This window comes from Polypterus senegalus, chromosome 1 (assembly GCF_016835505.1).
Source record: "Polypterus senegalus isolate Bchr_013 chromosome 1, ASM1683550v1, whole genome shotgun sequence".
NCBI classification, from domain to species: Eukaryota; Metazoa; Chordata; class Cladistia; order Polypteriformes; family Polypteridae; genus Polypterus; species Polypterus senegalus.
Window position 1 is genome coordinate 222,338,369 of NC_053154.1, and position 20,575 is coordinate 222,358,943.

General features: G+C 37.4%; 1 protein-coding gene across 9 annotated transcripts in view; it reads left to right on the forward strand.

Annotated features, from left to right (window-relative positions):
• Nucleotides 1–20,575, forward strand: part of plekha1b (pleckstrin homology domain containing, family A (phosphoinositide binding specific) member 1b) — a 234,445-nt gene that overhangs the window by 156,941 nt on the left and 56,929 nt on the right. The gene's annotated exons all lie outside the window — the stretch shown is intronic.

The following is a 20,575-nucleotide window of genomic DNA, read 5'->3' on the forward strand; positions in this document are numbered from 1 at the left end:
AAAGCACCATTGTGCGGTGAAACCTGCCCTGGATTTAGTATTTTGTAATATTCAGAACAGAACTGAAGGTGTAGAGGTGATTGAACCACTAGGGTCAAGTGACCATAATATACACTTCTCAGTATTATGGAAAGTGTGCATGCTAAGACTATAAAACTGTTAAGTTTAACTTTGGTAGGGCAAAGTCTAAGGGGGCTAGACTGGCATAAGCTTTTACATGCAAAGATAGCCGTGAAGCAGTAGAACAGGTTTAAAAACATTTTACATATGATGCAGGACAGGTGCATACCTAAATTTGGAATTAGTAGGAAATTAAAAAAAAAAAAAAAAAAAGAGTTCAAAAAGAAGCTGAAAAGGAAAAAAAACAGCTGTATAAGGCTGTATAATCTTGATTTCCAAATCACTTGCATCAGAATCGGAGTCCAACAAGTTAGTGTCCAATTCACAATAATATTCAAAACGTCATCCACAGAGTATTTTGCTTTTTGCGTCCACTTCGATGTCTCACCAGATGTTAATACTACTTTGTCATTGTTTGCACTTCACTGCTCACACAACAAACCAACGAAGCTAACTTTCCTTATAACCAAGAGAGTCAATCTAAAACGTAATGGAAGGTTTTGTCACTATTTGCAGTTGATTACCGCCCTCAGTCACTCTTGTTGACAAAAGTTGATGTCTGCCCTGAAAGATTTAATAAAAGCTTTAGATTTTTTTAAGCCACCTTTTCTGTAGCATGTCAAAAAAACAAAGCTCAAAAAATTTATTTATTTATTTATTTATATTTATTGGGTGCATGATGAGTATCTTTTGCTGACAATAAGGAATAAAAGAACTGAACACAATGTTTTTGAGTGAGTAAATTCACTAGCAGGTGGTGTTCCTGGCTTGCGTCCATCTGGTGGTTGCCAAAATAACTCTGCTGTGCCCCTGCCCTGGAGTTGCAGGGATTGATTCCTCTAATATCTGTTCAGTTCTTGTCACTTGAGTACATGTGCGTGCAGTGTTTGAAGTGGAAACAAATAATTGTTGGTGCACTGTTTGGTGTGCTGCTTGGTCCTCCTTGCAATGTCTTTCAAATTTTTTTGCAGTTTCTTAATTGAGCGATCTGTGGGTCCCCTTCTAAGTTCTGAGCGTACTTTGAAAAGTATATTGTATCAAAAAATGAGCAGGTGTGTTTGCTGTCAAAGCATGAGGTGCATCAACCTGTTACTGCATTTATTCCGCTACTACAACAAAAAAATGCCCCACTTCGGGCTCTGACTATGTGCCTGCTCAATATTCTCTCACACTGAAACACATGTATGCATTATCAATCTAGTGAAGAAAAACCAACTCCGTATAGTGGAAGAATATATGGTAATATGTCATTAGTCAGTTATCATTGTATAGTTGTCCTCATAACTTAGACTGCAATTCACCTCTGGGCATCAATATTCAATGTCAGTAACAGAGCTTGGTGATAACTTTCCAAGGTGAATCCAAGGCGCTGGCTCTGAAGGGTGTCACACTGCTGCAGAGGAAGATTTACTTAGCAATGTGAGGTGCATAGCCACTCCTTTTAAAATGACTGAATCTCATAGCAATAGTTTGGTTTTTGCTTTTTTCCCTTCTTAAAAGAACTCGGTTAAGCTGTTTATCAATAAGTTTCCTCGAGATGCAGATCAATACTCAATAACAATGTCTTGAAAATTTGACATATATAACAATAATTTTGAAGACTTTTTGTCACATTGGGACTTTGGTATTTTTTTTAATATGCTTCATCTTTGAATACAATTTATTGTGGCAAACTCAGTGTCATGAATTTGAAGAAATAACTTGGACTTGAAAAATACCAAACTTATCCTTTAACACTAGAAACAACCAGCATAGCTTGCCGGTGTGTTTTTTAATCTTTAATTATTTTATATGTGTACATGTCATACATCTGTCCTTCCTTTTACTTTTGCTAAATTTCTGCACATCAAATGTGTCTATGTTGTTGTAGCTCATTATTTATTTTATTACTTCATTTATTACTCTATTATTGCCACAAGCAACACTGCTGAGCATTGTTTCCCAGATGTGAATAGTTATACAATCAAAAAAGTAACACAAGTTGCTGGAGATAAGTTTTTCATTGCTGTTCCCATCCAGAAATCTGTTTTTGAAACCTGTTTTCATTTAGTACTTTTCCCAAATGAATACAATGTGCATAAGGCACATCCTTCACTACCATTTACATGTATGTAATGTAACAAAATATTTCAGAGAATATTTGACCATATTGAATAAATCATTCAAACTATGAAACTGAAGGTTGGAAAAAGTAAGTGAATCCTGAGCTAATGACTTTTTAAAAACCTCATTGCAGTCAGAATTTAGCACACTTGGAATCCATTTAAAAAAAAACGAGTTCAGAGGTATGGCCTAGAATTACTTTGATTGATAAAAAACACTATAAAGTTTGAGTTTGAACTTTTGACAAGAAGCACATCCTGATGGGAATCATGCCTCGCACACAAGAGCTGTCTGAAGAGCTATAATCAAGAATTGTTAATCTACATAAGGCTGGAAAGGGTTACAAAGTCATCTCAAAGATTTTAGATATTCATCAGTCTACTCTTAGGCAAGTTGTCTATAAATGGAGACAATTTCGTATTGTGGCTACTCTGCCTAGAAGTGGTCACCCTGCCAAGATGACCCCAAGAGCACAACGCAAAGTCAGCAGTTAGGTCAATAAGAACCCTAGAGTGACAGCAAAGGACTTGAAGAAGTCATTAGAACATCTCTGTTCATGAGTCAACTATATGGAAAACATTGAATAAGAAAGGAGTCCATGGCAGGACACCAAGAAGGAAGCCACTGCTATCAAAAAAGAACATTGCTGAACACCTGAAGTTTACAAAAGAGCACTTGAACACTCCACGACGGTACTGGAAAAATGTTTTGTGGAGTGATGAAACCAAAATTGAGCTATTTGGGAGGAACAAGCAGAACTTCATTTGGTGTAAAAAGGGCACTGCATGTCAACATCAAAACATTATCCCTACAGTAAAATGTGGTGGAGGGAACATCATGATTTGGGCCTGCTTTGCTATATCAGGGCTATGGCAGCTTGCCATCATTATGGGGAAAATGAATTCACAAGTTTATCAACAAATTCTCCAGGATAATGTGAGGGTGACTCTCCGTCAGCTTAAGCTTAGAAGTGGCTGGGTGATGCAACAGGATAATTACCCGAAACATCGCAGCAAATCCACAGAACAAACTCCTCCTTTTGGAGTGGCCCTGTCAGAGCCCAGATCTCAATCCTATTGGGATGCTGTGGAATGACTTGAAGAGAGCCACCATACACAGAAGACAACCAAAGAATATGGAAGTTAAGGCAGTTCTGCAGGGATGAATGGAATAAAATTCCCCCTGCATGATGTGCAGGTCTGATCTGCAGTTATAGGAAGCGCCTGGTTGACGTCATTGCTGCCAAAGGAGGGTCAACCAGTTATTAAATCCCAAGGTTCACTTACTTTTTCCACTACCACTGTGAACGTTGAATGCATTTGTAAAATAAAGACATCAAAGAGTAGAATTTTTTGTGTGCTATTGGCTTAAGCTCATTGTTTATACCAGTACCTGTGACTTGGATGAAGATCAGATCACATTTTATGGCCAATTCATGCAGTAAACCAAATAATTCCAAAGGGTTCACATACTTTTTACTTTGACTGTAGATTGTTAGTTACATGTTACATTTCCCATTGAAAATATTCTAAAAAAAAAAAAAAATTAAGTATTTTTCCCATATGATAACAAACACACCTGTTCAATGAAAGTGTAAAAAACTTTATATAAAAGACATAATCTCAATGTAGTCAAAACATATTCTACAAAAAATTTGCAAAATGGGAAGTAACCTGCAGCATTTGCACTAAGATTCCCCAATTAGTGGATTTAAATCACTTTATCATACCAGTTTTTGTTTGGCTGGTACTGTATTTACATAAGGCTGTAATTTTATGATCTATTTACTGTAAATATAAAAATATCACTTTGACTTAATATAATACTTTATGCTTACAGCTGTAGTTTTTATAATTTAAGTGGTTTTATGCCAAGGCGGGGTGCAACTTTGGAAAGCTGCTAGTCAAGGGTGTGTTCATTTTTTTTTCTTTTTATATTAGTTTTTATTTCTTTTCTTTTTTTCTGACCTTACTTGGAATTTCACTTTAGTTTTAGTTGTCCTTCATTGTATATTTTTAGTTTTTATTTCACAAAGACATTTCTATTTTATTTTTATATCTATTAGTTTCGGTTTTAATTTTAGCAATTATGGAATGGTTAAAGAGCTACTATCGAGATTAGTTTTGTGTCACAATTAGAACTGTGCACTTAACACTAGAATTACCAGAGCCTACGAAAAAACTCGTAATTCCGTCCCACCTTAAATCGCTTCTTAAAATCGTTCACAGCTCTCCACCAGCGTCTTTTGTCATCTAAATGTGCTGATAAAAATCAGGCTGCAAGCAGCCGGCTATTCCATCCCCCCACCGACTTAGAACGTGCACAAACTTCTCCCAGCTCATGCCTTGATTGATTATCTAGGAGTGAAGTGGAGTTTTAGAGTGGAAAGAATAGATTATTATTTGGAATACACGCTTTTCACGTGTGTTCCGTTTCTACAGTAATCTGTGTAAACACATTTTTAAAACAGAAACGTTTTTCATATTGTAGTAGTAAATGACAAAATGTAAGCATAAACTATATAATGTATGAAGCCTAAAGTCCAAATATCAAACACTTTCACAAAAGGTACACATATAACAGAACAAGTATGCTGTTATTCAAAAATATAACTGCAGAAAAAGCCACCTTAGCATGCCATATTGACACGTATGTACTGCAGCTGACACAGTAGTATAATGGTATCAGCTGCTGACTAGTATCCAAAAGCTCATGAGTTCGATCCCACATGGCTCAGTTTTGAGAAGTAAACTGCTCTTATTCTTACTATTTTAGAATAAAAACATGCATTTGATTTCAGTGTGTAACAGCCAGTAATTTATGATACTTGTAAAGGTTATTTTTTTTTTTATTCACTTTTCATTCTCAGTCTCAGTCGTGTTCAGGATCCTTCCCTATCCCCCATCTGAGAATGCTGTTTTCACATAAAGATGCGCGTGGCTCTGCAGCGACTGCATTCTCGTACCAATGCTTGCGAACTGAAGTGCCTGCGTGCACTTTCGTGGCATTACACGCCTATTTTTAGCATGCCCGTGTCGCTCAAACACAGGAACATATGTTGGTGTACAAGAATAAAAAACAAGTGCACTTTTATTCTAGACTATAAGTGAAGAAAAAATAAAGCAAGTTACAGTAGGCGGTTGATACGACAGCTTGCGTGGTGCAATGCTAAGAACTGCTGATTTCGATCCGTGCTATATAAAATCATCACATTCAAATATTAACAATTTCCACACACCCTTCCTACATTCACGACATGTGTACTTGTTGCAGTGTTGACATCTCTCTGGGCTATGGTTCCTATTACACTGAATGAGCACCTGACATTGTACTTTCTTCCCTATATAAATAACATTCGAGTATAGTGCGTCTCCAAATAAATCACATTTGAGTTATAGCGCGTCTTTATGTGAAAACAGCATTGTCAGATTGGGGGTTTGGGGAATCGTGAACGCGACTGAGAGAATGGAACTGAATAAAAAAAAGACTGAAATCAAATGTATGTTTTTATTCTAAAATAGTTAAGTACATGCAATATTATTTGAAAACGAACAGCGTCAGATTGGGCGCATATTCAAACCCGATCTGACGCTGTTCGTTTTCAAATAATATTGCATTAGTGCGATGATGTTTTTACATATATTGTCTCTTTCATTCATCTTGCGGTTTGTAATCAGTGACCGCGTGTTTTTTCCCCGATCTTGCCAGTTCGCACATGTTGCTGTATGGTGCTGTTTCTTTTGTGCAGGACATGCAGAGGACAGAAAAGTACAGAGCAGTAAGTTCAGCGCTATATGCAATCAGACAGACAAACAGGCAGAGAAGGCACTAGATATATAAATAAACAGGGAAGGCACTGTATAATAGATATATAAAAAACAGCTAAGGGGATAGATATATAGATAGGTAGGAAGGAAAGGCACTATATGATAGGCAGACAGGGAAGCTCCTATATAATAATAAAATTACTGTTATTACTATGTAGATAGACAGGGAGTTCAGCGCAGCGTGTATTCAAACCCGATCTGACGCTGTTCGCTTTCAAATAATATTGCATGTACTTAACTATTTTAGAATAAAACATACATTTGATTTCAGTCTTTTTTTATTCAGTTCCATTCTCTCAGTCGCTTGCACGATCCCCCAAACCCCCAATCTGACAATGCTGTTTTCACATAAAGACGCGCTATAACTCAAATGTGATTTATTTGGAGACGCGCTATACTCGAATGTGATTTATATAGGGAAGAAAGTACAATGTCAGGTGCTCATTCAGTGTAATAGGAACCATAGCCCAGAGAGATGTGTACACTGCAACAAGTACACATGTCGTGAATGTAGGAAGGGTGTGTGGAAATTGTTAATATTTGAATGTGATGATTTTATATAGCACGGATCGGAAATCAGCAGTTCTTAGCATTGCACCACGCAAGCTGTCGATCAACCGCCTACTGTAACTTGCTTTATTTTTTCTTCACTTATAGTCTAGAATAAAAGTGCACTTGTTTTTTATTCTTGTACACCAACATATGTTCCTGTGTTTGAGCGACGGGCATGCTAAAAATAGACGTGTAATGCCACGAAAAGTGCACGCAGGCACTTCAGTTCGCAAGCATTGGTACGAGAATGCAGTCAAAAGTACGCTGCAGAGCCACGCGCATCTTTATGTGAAAACAGCATTCTCAGATGGGGGGTAGGGAAGGATCCTGAACACGACTGAGACTGAGAATGAAAAGTGAATAAAAAAAACAACCTTTACAAGTATCATAAATTACTGGCTGTTACACACTGAAATCAAATGCATGTTTTTATTCTAAAATAGTAAGAATAAGAGCAGTTTACTTCTCAAAACTGAGCCACGTGGGATCGAACTCATGAGCTTTTGGATACCAGTAAGCGGCTGATGTGTCAGCTGCAGTACGTACGTGTCAATATGGCATGCTAAGGTGGCTTTTTTCTGCAGTTATATTTTTGAATAACAGCATACTTGTTCTGTTATATGTGTACCTTTTGTGAAAGTGTTTGATATTTGGACTTCAGGCTTCATACATTATATAGTTTATGCTTACATTTTGTCATTTACTACTACAATATGAAAACATTTTTGTTTTAAAATGTGTTTACACGGATTACTGTAGAAACGGAACACACGTGAAATGCGTGTATTCCAAATAATGATCTATTCTTTCCACTCTAAAACTCCACTTCACTCCCAGATAATCAATCAAGGCATGAGCTGGGAGAAGTTTGTGCACGTTCTAAGTCGGTGGGGGGATGGAATAGCCGGCTGCTTGCAGCCTGATTTTTATCAGCACATTTAGATGACAAAAGACGCTGGTGGAGAGCTGTGAACGATTTTAAGAAGCGATTTAAGGTGGGACAGAATTACGAGTTTTTTCGTAGGCTCTGGTAATTCTAGTGTTAAAGGGTTTGGATATAATACATTGTTTAATGTTTATGGAAGCTTACTATACTGCATGGTTTCCTATATGGTTTTGTTTGCTTCTGATTAAAAAGAAGCATAATCAAACCCAGATACTGAATATAGATAGACAGATACTCTATTAATCCCAAGGGGAAATTCACATACTCCAGCAGCAGCATACTGATAAAGAACAATATTAAATTAAAGAGTGATAACAATGAAGGTATAATAGACAATAATTTTGTATAATATTAACGTTAACTTCCCGGGGGGAATTGAAGAGTCGCATGGTGTGGGGAAGGAACGATCTCCTCAGTCTGTCAGTGGAGCAGGACAGTGACAGAAGCTGCTCCTCTGTCTGGAGATGATACTGTTCAGTGGATGCAGTGGATTTTCAATTATTGACAGGAGCCTGCTCAGTGCCCATTGCCCTGCCATGGATGTGAAACTGTCCAGCTCTGTGTTTACAATAGAGTCTGCCTTCCTCACCAGTTTGTCCAGGCGTTAGGCGTCCCTCTTCTTTGTGCTGCCTCCCCAGCACACCACTGCGTAGAAGAGGGTGCTCGCCACAACCGTCTGATAGAACATCGGTAGCATCTTATTGCAGATGTTGAAGGACGCCAGCCTTCTAAGGAAGCATAGTCGGCTCTTTCTTACACAGAGCATTGGTATTGGCAGTCCAAGCCAGTTTATCATCCAACTGCACTCCCAGGTATTTATAGCTCTGTACCCTCTGCACACAGTCACCTCTGATGATCCCGGGGTCCATGAGGGGCCTGGGCCTCCTAAAATCCACCACCAGCTCCTTGGTTTTGCTGGTATTCAGTTGTTGGTGGTTTGCACCATTTAACAAAGTCCATGATTAGTTTCCTATACTCCTCCTCCTGCCCACTCCTGATGCAGCCCACAATAGCAGTGTCATCTGCAAACTTTTGTACATGGCAATATGAACAATTTTATACAATTTTATCATTTTAAGTATTTTCTTTGTCATTTGTGCTTAACAAATGTGTATTGACTGTTAACACTTTTCATTTTTTCCTTTTTTTTTTTGCCAAGAATGGGCCAATTTGCAATGACATTTAGATGAATTTTAAGGTTTGAGGGGTTTTTTACTCTAAATGTCTACAGCACACAACATATACTGCATCAAGATAATGTACTTTTAATGACTGCCTTCAATATTGCATTCAAAAATCTTCCATACTGGGCATTGTTATTTTCTACCAGATCTCTGATTCCGTCTCAGGCACATACAGTTTATTGACAGAATTTTGCCACCTGCAGGCCTGAAAAGATATAAAAAAAAAATTAGAAAATAGTTTCTACTGTCTTCTGACACGTGTGATCATGAAAATCATGGGCTCTTAGGCTTGAATCAGTGTGCAGACCCCACCTAGCTGTATTGAGGGAAACAAAGAAAAAAGCATGTAATGTCAAGGTTAGTTGTAGTGAGACTTGAATAGCCCACCCATAAGAGCAGTAAACCCATAATGAGCAGAGCAAGAGCAGGTAATAGGAATGTGGAGTGGTACAAAATGACAGAGACAGCATCTGAGATTAGGGGCAGTACATACATTATCTAAACCTGTTTATCCAGAGCAGGATCTCAGGAAACCTGGAGCCTACCACAGCAGTTTTGGATGCAAAGCAGGAAAAATCCCTGGTATACAATATGTATGATATGGCTGAAGCTGGATTATTTTCACAATATCAGATATTTTGAGCTATGAATATAAACTAAAACAAGATAAATTAATAAATATAGAATAAATACAAAAACACATTAGTGTGTTTAGTCTTTCACCTGTTGATAGACTCTGTTTGCCTACCTACCTGTAGTTCAGTAGAGACATTGCCAACTCAGGAGTTTTTCAAGGTTTGTATTACTTCGTTGTTAAACAACTTTTTTTAAGCAAAAGTAGTTGGTCAGCAGCAATATGCTGATCTTGTATGATGACCTTGTCAGTATCTCGATTAGCGTCGTTTTATTTTCAGAAAGGATTTCTTATGTGTGAAGTGGCAGATGAATGGTTGTCAACAAAACGCAGACACCCGAGAAATAAACTGAAACGTTACTCACTCGTGATTTTTTTGTCCGTATGGTAAAGTTTTTGTTGACCAGCACATTCCGATTTCAGACGTTTGAATTACATGTAGATATAGAAGAAGCACAAAGAAAGGCAGCATGTAAATTGCTTTCTATTTCACACGCTTTACACGCCCATATTCAGCTCATTCTGTCATCGCAAATTTTGTGTGAACACCTGCCCTCCGTTACTAGCTGCCGTTCACTGGATAAATATATGCGGTTGGCTCATGAGGGATGACTTTTTGTTTTAGAGTTAAGTTACAAGGGCTAAAGACTAAGAAATATTTCAGTTAGTCTTTCCAGCTACTTTAATAATTTCCTTTAGTTTTAATTTTTCATTTCTGTTTTATTTTATTTCAGTTTACAAAAATGTTTTTTTAATAATAGTTTCAGTTTTGGTTTTAGTTTTCGTTTACTGTAATAACCTTGCTGCTAGTGCACATTATTCCTTTTATATGTTAGTTTCTACTTAATGATTTATTTATGTGCCAAGCTTATTGAAATACAGTCATATGAAAAAGTTTAGGAACCCCTTAATTCTTTGGATTTTTGTTTATCATTGGCTGAGCTTTAAAAGTAGCAGCCTCCTTATAATATATGACATGCCTTATGGAAACCGTGGTATTTCAGCAGTGATATTAAGTTTATTGGATTAACAGAAAAGATGCAATATGCATCATAACAAAATTAGACCGGTGCATAGATTTGGGCATCCCAACAGAGATATTATGTCAATACTTAGTTGAGCCTTCTTTTGCAAATACAACAGCCTCTGAACGCCTCCTATAGCCATTCTTCCATACAAATTCTCTCCAGTTAAGTTAAATTTGATGGCTGCCGAGCATGGACAGCCTGCTTCAAATCATCCCATAGATTTTCAGGGGACTGTAACAGCCATTCCAGAATTTCTTGGCCTTCCACACCTGGCTTTAACAGCCACTGTGCCTGTGCCCTTACATTTCCTGATTATATTCCTTACAGTTGAAACTGACAGTTTAAACCTCTGAAATAACTTTTTGTAGCCTTCCCCTAAACCATGATACTGAACAATCTTTGTTTTCAGATCTTTTCAGAGTTGTTTTGAGGATCCCATGCTGTCACTCTTCAGAGGAGAGTCAAAGGGAAGCATAACTTGCAATTGACCACCTTAAATACCTTTTCTCATGATTGGACACACCTGTCTATGAAGTTCCAGGCTTAATAAGCTAATCCAACCAATTTGGTGTTGCAAGTAATCAGTACTGAGCAGTTACATACATTCAAATCAGCAAAATTTCAAGGGTACCCAAATTTTTGCACTGCCAGTTTTTCACATTTGAATTAATTTCATACAACTAAATACTGCTTCACTAAATTTTTTTCCGGAAAACACCCCAGTATTCAGATGTTCCTAGGAAATGAAAGACATACCACTGTTATATTTTTTGTTGAAAGTAAATTATTATGCAGGCTGAGAGGTGTCCCAAACTTTTTCATATGACTGTATGTTGGTTTGCTTTTTACTAATAAATACTGGAGCGGTTTTCTTCCCCATGGCCGTAAAACCCTACAGTGTTTTTTTTCTTTTCTAAATTGAAAATATATGCAAACAGCATATGTTGTGCGCCAATAAATGATTTTTTTTATGTTCACTCAACATGCGACTTTATGGGAGGTGGGGATAGGGCAGTAGGAATATGTTACCAGGATGCCACATAAGGATTCAGATGCCACTTGGTATAGCCTTGGAGGTTATATAATGCTGACAATGTGTGGTGGTTCCAGTATATATGACAGTGTAGAATATAATAATGCACAAAACTGTTTTTGCTCAATGTGTATTGCATTTGTTTATTTTAACATATTTAACTTTTATTGCATTTGTTTATTTTAACATATTTTACTAATATATATATATAAAATTCTTTTCGCTTTTGAAACGGAAATTAATTATGACCACGCGAAACGGAAATTACGTATGACCGCAGAACATATTATATAATACAGGAACTAATCACTTCGTTTGTAGCTGCATTTTATATCGTCTTCTTAATTGTTATTATTTCTGTAAGAGTTATTTTACTGATATTGAAAAGAAATAAATACAAACACGCCGATCCATCCCATAGAAGTGCGCCCCGTGTCACCCTCTCCCAGCCCTCCTATCTGGACTCCAGCACTGAGCCAACTGCCGCCAGCCATGTTTTCACCGATAAGTTTTATTTATTCGCCCACGTCACTGTCACGGAAACTGCCACATTGTAACTTTTTTTTAATTGCCAGTACTTGATAGTAGAAGAGATGAGGAAAACAGCTTTGCATCTTTCTACTTTTTAACTGCGCTGAAATGTAAACAATGTGAAGACAAGACCGCCTTCAGTGGCGACGGGTCGTGAGAATAAAGTGGACGCTGAAAGGCATGGAATGTCAAGCTCCTCCACCGGGTCAAGAGCTTTGCAGTTTCGGGCAGCGTTCTCTCTACTGTTTGTGACACTTCGAGTGCCCCGTTGACTCCTGGGAGAGTGGAAATCTTTGTGAATGAGTGTAATCGGCGCAATCGTAACAAGACTCTCTCTAAATTGCACTGCATGACTACTTACTGTCCCTTAAGGTGAGTTCAGGCCACTAAAACCCCGCAACATTCAAGGTTGCATTTGTGATGAATTCTTTTAACAACATGTAGGGTTTACATCTAAGACGATGTACTGACCTCTTCATGTAACATATTGGACTTGGGAATTGTTTGGACCTTCTGCCCGTTAAGCACAGAACGGCAGCGTCCACATTTCTCAGAATAATTTTTCTCTTAAATCACAGGCACATAGTGCAACATTGTCAGGCAGAAATTTGGAGGATCACATACAAAATTTTATTTCTACACTACACCGGTCGTATAGCGCCTTTCACAAGGGATCTCCTACCGAGAGATGATCTAAATACATTCAAGATGCTGTTAGTACTACTTACCTGTTGTGTTATAGCGCCTTTAAAATGTACTTTACCCTAAAACACTCCAGTAGTGCTCAATGTATCTTTACTTCTTAAATGTTAATGTTTTACTGTTTAATAATTTATATACTACATTTTATTTTTTTCCCTTGCACTCAGTGAGCGAAGCCACTGGGTAATCAGCTAGTGTATACATATAAAATATATATATATATATATATATATATATATATATATATATATATATACAGTACACAGTGGGATGCAAAAGTTTGGGCAACCTTGTTAATAGTCATTATTTTCCTGTATAAATTGTTGGTTGTTACGATAAAAAATGTCACTTAAATATATCATATAGGAGACACACACAGTGATATTTGAGAAGTGAAATGAAGTTTATTGGATTTACAGAAAGTGTGCAATAATTGTTCAAACAAAATCAGGCAGGTGCATAAATTTGGGCACCACAAAAAGAAATGAAATCAATATTTAGTAGATCCACCTTTTGCAGAAATTACAGCCTCTAAACGCTTCCTGTAGGTTCCAATGAGAGTCTGGATTGTGGTTGAAGGTATTTTGGACCATTCCTCTTTACAAAACATCTCTAGTTCATTCAGGTTTGATGGCTTCCGAGCATGGACAGCTCTCTTTAACTCACACCACAGATTTTCAATTATATTCAGGTCTGGGGACTGAGATGGCCATTCCAGAACGTTGTACTTGTTCCTCTGCATGAATGCCTTAGTGGATTTTGAGCAGTGTTTCGGTCGTTGTCTTGTTGAAAGATCCAGCCCCGCGCAGCTTCAGCTTTGTCACTGATTCCTGGACATTGGTCTCCAGAATCTGCTGATACTGAGTGGAATCCATGCGCCCCTCAACTTTGACAAGATTCCCAGTCCCTGCACTGGCCACACAGCCCCACAGCATGATGGAACCACCACCATATTTTACTGTAGGTAGCAGGTGTTTTTCTTGGAATGCTGTGTTCTTTTTCCTCCATGCATAACGCCCTTGTTATGCCCAAATAACTCAATTTTAGTTTCATCAGTCCACAGCACCTTATTCCAAAATGAAGCTGGCTTGTCCAAATGTGCTTGAGCATACCTCAAGCGGCTCTGTTTGTGCTGTGGGCAGAGAAAAGGCTTCCTCTGCATCACTCTCGCATACAGCATCTCCTTGTGTAAAGTGCCCAATGGTTGAACGATGCACAGTGACTCCATCTGCTGCAAGATGATGTTGTAGGTCTTTGGTGCTGGTCTGTGGGTTGACTCTGACTGTTCTCACCATTCGTTGCTTCTGTCTATCCGAAATCTTTCTTGGTCTGCCACTTCGAGCCTTAACTTGAACTGAGCCTGTGGTCTTCCATTTCCTCAATATGTTCCTAACTGTGGAAACAGACAGCTTAAATCTCTGGGACAGCTTTCTGTATCCTTCCCTAAACCATGATGGTGAACAATCTTTGTCTTCAGGTCATTTGAGAGTTGTTTTGTGACCCCATGTTGCTACTCTTCAGAGAAAATTAAAGGAGGAGGGAAACTTACAATTGACCCCTTAAATACTCTTTCTCATTATAGGATTCACCTGTGTATGTAGGTCAGGGGTCACTGAGCTTACCAAGCCAATTTGAGTTCCAATAATTAGTTCTAAAAGTTTTGGAATCAATAAAATGACAATGGTGCCCAAATTTATGCACCTGCCTGATTTTGTTTGAACAATTATTGCACACTTTCTGTAAATCCAATAAACTTCATTTCACTTCTCAAATATCACTGTGTGTGTCTCCTATATGATATATTTAACTGACATTTTTATCGTAATAACCAACGATTTATACAGAAAAATAATGACTATTAACAAGGTTGCCCAAACTTTTGCATCCCACTGTGTATATATATATATATATATATATATATATTTGCTACTGTTGCATCAAAGTCAAACAGCAAAATTTCCCATTTGTATTGTCTTACTTACTAAACTGTTCCCTTATCTGAATGCATTTTGCTTGTTTCTTTATTTATTGATTCAAAAATTAGAGTGTATCCAAATTACTGCATCATCTGTTAAATATTATGAAAGTTAACAGACTCAAGTGATAGGCAGTTATAAATATTTTGTTTGTGTCTCATAAGCCAGTGTAGTGGTTTCATCAGCCAGGATAGTTTTCATTTTCAGAATGTCCACATGGTATAAAGATAGCCAATAACATTTGCCATATGACAGACACAGTGTAATGATAAATGTAACTTCAAAAGTGTTTCATTAAATGTTACAATGTGACTTTTCTATTTTTTCCATTATTATGTTTTACGTTATCCATATTTATATGTTTTTGAACTCGTAAAGTTAAAAGTTTCAAAAGCAGTAGTTGCAGTATTTGAACTGTAATTACATTTTCCCTTATTAAATTCCTAGGATGTCTATATGTTGAAGGCAATTGCTTTTTTAATTTAAGTAAAGTTTCTCTATTTTGAGATTTGAACTTGGCACCTTTATGAGTTGAAGATGCTAGTCCCAAGACCACCCCAGCAGTGTGTGATGGAAGTAGACCATCAGAAAAGGAATTAATACAACATTTATATACTTATTGGTGATTTTGTTCATTTATTTCATGGGTGAGATTTAGGCCCAGACATTTTTCATGTTATAATAGATTTCCCTTAAATTAGACAAAAAAAAAAACTCACTAGTATCGTGCATTTATTTTGTTACATTTACACTATATACTCATTTTGAAATATTTAAAATATTGTAAAAAAGATTAAGTAATGCATACAAAAAGAAGTTAATGGAAAAACTAATAGAAATGATAATAGGAATAGGAACCATTACACAGATGGAGTTGCTGTGATATTTTCTAGGTTTATGCATAAAGCAATAAATAATATTGCCAGTAAAAATAGTCGGTATCAGGTGGTCAGAGTTATATTAGAATATCTGGTGTGATCATGTCTGTTTGCTTTTACTGTAACAAAAATGAATTTTCCATGCATGCATTTGGTAATTAAGTTTATTATTTCCTTTTTCATGTGTAAAGACTGAAGAATTGAACTAAAAAAGAAATTCTACTCAGCTTATTAATCAAACATATCAATACTCCTTTGGAATCCACCTAGTTAATTTAAGCATTGTGTAGAGGTGATTGTTATCTCTGCATCACACACAATTTTTATTTAAGATAAATGTTATGCCTATTTTATTGTTTCTGCTTTGAACCACCTAATGTTCTTAGGTGTTCTTTACTGCTTGATAGGCTTGTAGTCTCCAATGATAATAAAAAGTGTTCATGTAATGTACTAATCCATTTAACTAAACCCATGAATAATTCTATTTGATCTAACATCGTCAAGTGGCTTCATTGTCATACCATCCATACACTGTATAGCAGCATACAGTGGTATGCAATAACACTCCTCAGGACCGAGGTGCAACATATACATAGACACAGGACTAAGTGCAAGACATGTACAGAACTATACTGTGCTATACTGCAGTGTAATCTATACTAATAAAAGACAAAGCCCTCACTGACTGACTGACTCACTCATCACTAATTCTCCAACTTCCCGTGTAGGTAGAAGGCTGAAATTTTGCAAGCTCATTCCTTACAGCTTACTTACAAAAGTTAGGCAGGTTTCATTTTGAAATTCTACGCGTAACGGTCATAACTGGAACCTGCTTGCGTACATATATACGGCCATAGCCTGCAGCTCGGTCGCCGTGTGAGACGGAGGTGCGTCCCTCAACGTCACGCCTCCCACGTAATTGAGTGCTGCGCATATAAGGCCGTCTGTCAGCAGCAATCCAATAGACGCGCTGCCACGAAATATTCACAGGTGAAGGACTGTGCTTATGCAAACGAAGATGAGATGGTCAGGGATAGACTAGTGTTTGGCACAAACTCAGCGAAAGTGCGAGAGAAACTTTTAAGTGCCGGGTCTTAGCTAACATTAAATAAAGCCGTGGACATCGCAAGATCGCACGAGATAGCACAAGCACAGCTGAGAACCTTCAATGCATGTACTCTGAGCGGCTCACATGAACTGATTGTGAACGCAGAGAACAAGCATGAGCTCCAAAGAGCGCTGAACAAAAAACGCATTACACAAATGAGAAGGCAGCAAAAGAATATGAAGCGAGTGACGCATACAAGCATATTCATAAGTGCAGCTACTGCGGAAACAAAAGTACGGTGTAAACCTTAAATTTAAATTAAGTTCATAGACTTTTGATCACTTTGTAACTGAGTTAAAATTGCTGTAACGGAGTTAAAATTGCTGGTGAAGGACTGTGCTTATGCAAACGATAATGAGATGGTCAGGGATAGAATAGTGTTTGGCACAAACTCAGCAAAAGTGCGAGCGAAACTTTTTTATGTTCATAGACACGCTGCCGCTAAGTATTCGCAGGTAAATCCACAACTAAATACCGGGAATGTATGTTGAACATCTTAGATTCACGAGTACCGATTTGTGTAGTGAACGCTTCGATGAATGAAACCAGTTATCTTTACATCCGTTGAAAAACAATGAATGTAATTTGAATACAACACATCTTTGAAATATGAACCTGATTGAAACAAATAATGATAATCAAATTCTTGATGACAGCAGCACTTATAACAGTGACAAAACAATTACATTGACAATCATGTTACGTTATTTTTAAAATATTTCCTTTTCTTTTTCATAACTTCTTTAACACACTACTTCTCCGCTGTGAAGCGCGGGTATTTTGCTAGTTTATACTAATAATAGGCAAAGCCCTCACTGACTCACTCACTCACTCATCACTAATTCTCCAACTTCCCGTGTAGATAGAAGGCTGAAATTTGGCAGACTCATTCCTTACAGGTTACTTACTAAAAGTTAAGCAGGTTTCATTTCGAAATTCTACGGGTAACGGTTGACAACGTCCGTCATGTTAAACTTTCTTATTTATGGCCCCGTCTTCACGAAATTTGGTTGGTGGCTTCCCAGCGCTAACCAAAACCGATGTACGTACTTATTTCGGTGGTATGACGCCACTGTCGGCCGCCATATTAAACTTCCCAACAGTCTTTATTACCTATGGGCCCATCTTCAAGAAATTTGGTACACAGGTTTCCAACACTAACTGAATCCTACTTACGTACATATATACGCCCATAGCCTGCAGCTCAGTCACCATGTGAGGCACCGTTGGGTCCCCCATCCCCACACCTCCCACGTTGTTGGCTGCCTGCCTATGTAAGGCCGTCCGTCGTTACGGTCTCTTCATTCCCTTCCTTGCTTCGCCATGGTATTCACATCTCCCTGCTGATAACTGCAGCCTTTTTTATTTAATCCATGGCTTCTCCGCTGTTTTATTGTTCGTTTATTACGATTATAGTTATTGTATAGGTATTTTTGACTTAGTTTACATTGTTCAGGTACCCATTTCCTTTATCATTCCAATCGTACCCCCATTAACATGTCTATCGAGATGATCACCATCGATCAAAGAACTGTCACTTACCGAATGGTTTCCATGCCCGGAGATGGCACCTGCCTTTTCCATTCTCTGTGTTACGTATTGCACTGCCATATCAGGCTCACTCTTGATATCCGAAGGAACATTGTGTCTTATGTATTGAATGAGTGGGACAGGTTCAAGGTGTGGACTGATGACGGTACAGGAGATAATTATACTACACAGGAGCAGTATAAGAGTGAATTGCTTAAGCCCTTCGCCTATGGTTCTTCATGTGAGTTGATGGCTGCCGCTGAATTGTTCGGTTGTCGCTTTCAAGTGTACCGAAATGGCCAAATATTTTACACCTTTGGAAAACCACCAATGCCTCTTAAACATCTTAGATTCACAGGTGAAGATTTGAGTAGTGGACACTTTGATGTTTATGAATTTTTAAACTTTTGAAAGCTGGATGCAAAGTTATCGATGAAACCGGTTGTATGCTTACAACGCTTGACAGATGGCGAATGTCACTTCAAAACAAGTCCTGCACATACTAACGTAATTGAAACAAACCTTGAAGCTCAAACCGATTTTGACAGCAGCAATCCAAGCTGTGAGATTTGAGGCAAGATTGCTTTTCACATGGCCAACTGTACCTTGCATGGTCAAGAGTAAGCTCATAGCACAGCTTGGTCATATTACAACCGGAGGGCTGAACTGACACCGTGGCATACAAAGAGATCCTTAACAAATAATTATTTGTATATTTTCCCTCAGTTTAAAAAGGTTTACTTTTTTTCTTAATAAAAAATTTAAGGCAGTACTTCGCTGCTGCGAAGCGTGGGTATTTTGCTAGTAAAATAAATAAATAATAGACAATGAATATACTAAGTTTAAGAAATCTTAATCAAAATAAAGAAAATCACCTTATTTAATGTGTCATGAAACAGCAGTGACTTAAAATATGTACTGCAGTTTTCATAGGGGATGAAATGGCAATTTAAATGTAATGACAGTTGAAGGGGAAAGAAAGAAAATGATGCAACAAAATTATTACATTGTACAACAATAGCAACTTAGATTATGTAAAGTGAACAGTACATGACTGTAGATGTTACTTATGAAGATGTCATTTCTACCACTTAAATCTGTTGAAAAACAAAAATTGACCAGATTTAAAGTGTTATAAAACATTGCTTTAAACAGATTTTAGTATTTGAGGCAAAAAAAATGACAAGTTCAACTTTATATTTTTATGTATATACTTGGGGGCTTTGCCCCCTGCCTGCTTCGCTTGCCAACCCCTGGGCCGGTGCTATGCACTAGCCACTTTGCGGTTCAGCCGCATATGGGGTTTCAGATGTACAATTTAAACAGATTGTTATTTTCATGGGAATTGTTACATATACATAATAGAACTAGCTATTTTATATTACAGGAAGTAGTTAACCATATTAAAATAGTAAAACATAATAATTTGGAAATAAATTGTTTTATGTTGCATTAGAGTTATTCATTCCGTTAAACAATTTCATACTGTTTGAAATTCACACGCAAGTACTTTTTTTTTTTAATAAAATTTTCGTCAATATCGCAGTGAAGTTTGATTCTGTGTTTGGACTTACATTGTGACAATGCAACGTATCATTGCCCGTGATTGAAGTTTGTTTCTTTTTCTCTAATAAATAAACCGACTTTTTCTATTGTTTGTGTCTGTGATTTGTTAATTGTCTTTACAAAAGCTTTTTTAATGGGAAACGTAACATTTTAATATGAATGGCATATCGAGATCTCCTTTGGTGTATAATATCCGTAGGAGATGTTACTACATTACCTTTCTTGGATACATCCTCTCTTTCAACAGTAATTTGAGCGGTGGAAGACCGCTTCAGGATATTGTAAGTTGACGTTTTCATCTTCCACATGATCACCACCAACTGTTTTAGCATAGTCTATTGATACGAATTTAACCAATTTGCTGTGTAACCGATTGACATTTTTCACATTAATTTATTTGACTTCATAGTTTCTTGGTGTAAGGATTGCCTGTGTACTCATTTCTTCTGTTGATAACCCTTCGGGATGAAATTCTTGAATAAGATTTGGACATAAGTCGTCTTTTATTGGGAACTTAAAGTAAGGAAAACATAAAAATTTATAAGATATATGAGAGCAGGAACTGTTTCTGTCAAAAGCATTCACATGAATGAGAAGTGAGAGGGCCACGTGCGTGGTTGAATATGGCTGAGAGGAGGGCGTGACTTGAAAAAAACTCATGGAGAAAGTCTTGTCTCATGGGACTTGATATTATCTTATTGAAAAAGTCTTGTCTCAGGATTTCCTTTTATGAAAGAGAGATATAAAAGCATTGCAGTAGTTTTTGTGTTGCCTGAAAATAGTGCACACGCTAAGCAGGATAAGCAGGTGAGGTCTGTCATTACCTCTAATCAGCGATAATGATGAGTGGCACATCC